Below are 1,879 nucleotides of genomic sequence, written 5' to 3' on the forward strand. Positions count from 1 at the left end.
AGAACTACATAGATCAACCCACATTCCTCAGGTCAACTTGGTAAATCATATTGCTAATCTGATTATTCATTAAACCAATCTTGCAGGAGTGAGGGCAGAAAAGTGATATGAAGGCACTGCATAGAATTTTAATCTTAACACGGTCACTGTTAAAGGTGAAGGGACAGGAAAGCAGTAAGGAATCTGTGGTGGAAAAGGAAAGAGTATGCTAGAGAAAAGAGAGAAACACTAGGCGGAAATTTTTCTGTAGGATGCACAAAAATTCAAGACATAAGAAGACAGAAAACAAATATATTATTAGTTGAAGAGTTGCTGTTTTCTGTTTACATTGTAGTTATGTGCCAAGAACACAAGAAGAGTTAAGCCAGGTAATTAGCACCTAAGTAATACCTAAAATGTTGCTGACGTATGTTGGGGTTAGACAGAGCTATCTCATACAATCTTTATGAGTTGTATATTAGGAATTTTCATTCTGAATTCTTAAAAGATAAAGTGAGCTATAGAAAGTTAAGTGATACAGAAGTCATGAATTTATTCAATACATGTTGACTAAATGTGTATGATATGCCAGGGTTCTCCTACATGGGAAATACAAATGGACCAGACACATAAGATCTCTGTGATGTGAGAGTAAATGACTAATTTTGTTTGTGGAGTCAGGAGCACCCTCTCTGAAGAGGTGTCATATTCAAATGGAGAACAGAACAGCGATCAGCAACCATTAAGCACATAAAGGTCAGGGTAGAGAGCATTCCAGGCATAATTCTGAGGTAACACAAAGACCCTCAGGTAGGAAAGTCATTTACTCAAGAAATCCTCAACCAGCACCCATATGGCTTATCTATGAGACCACTCCATATTCGTTTCTCTGAATGTTTTCCAGTCTATCTACTTCTAAAGGAAACATTTTTTTCCATTTTTGTTGCTTCAGCTACCACTTACCAAGGATGACTCTCTAATTCCTGTCTCAAACAAAAAAGAATCTGCAATTTCCTCAGGAACATTTCCAGTGCCAGAATGTCCCCCAAGTATTAAATGTAGATTCTCAAAACAGAACTGACAATATATTTCTCCACATCATATTTTCCTTCTCTACAACTTACCTGAGTTAATTACAGATATCAGAAAGCTACCATCAGACCCCAATTTTGACAGATTATTAATACCTCATAAATTTAAGTAACTTGAAAGTGATTTGCCTTCTGTAGAAGATGGGAATTTTAGGTTTTTTTTCTTTCTACAATAACTATTCTATATCTTATGATAACCAACTACCTGTAGATAGTTAATAACCTGTTGGAAAATACTGAAAACATAGGTACATATAAAGTGGAAATTAAGAATTTTATCAATTTCCTATTCCAGATAGAGATGAAACTCAGTAAAAGGTATAGGGAAATCTTTAAAGAACTGAAAAGAGAGAACGGGATGACAAATTACAGGCAAAAGCCAGGTGAATAAAGAGCTTGGGAGAAACAAACAGAAGGGCTAAAAATTGTTCTAGGCATCTTGTTCTCCAGTGCCTGTCAGGGTCATTGTGAAGAATGGAAACAATGTTATATTGACATAAACTCCTGTCAGTACTGTACTAGAGTAGTACTAAAAACAAAAACAAACAACAACAACAAAAAAAACAGAAAAACGAAAACAGAATTTACTATCAATATACACACAAAAGAAAAAATACCTTAAAAGTCAAAAGTTTCCAACCAAAATTAATGAGAAAGATTGAGCAAACTATACATGCTCTGATAACCCGGAGATTTCTCTCCTTATATAGGCTTGCTCAGAGCTTATGGCAAGTATGGATGGAGATGACTGTATTCATAAATCTCCCTTAGAGATTCTGATATGCCACTTATGTAGATCAAGTGTGATC

This window comes from Pteropus vampyrus, unplaced genomic scaffold (genome assembly GCF_000151845.1).
Source record: "Pteropus vampyrus isolate Shadow unplaced genomic scaffold, Pvam_2.0 Scaffold740, whole genome shotgun sequence".
Lineage (NCBI taxonomy): Eukaryota > Metazoa > Chordata > Mammalia > Chiroptera > Pteropodidae > Pteropus > Pteropus vampyrus.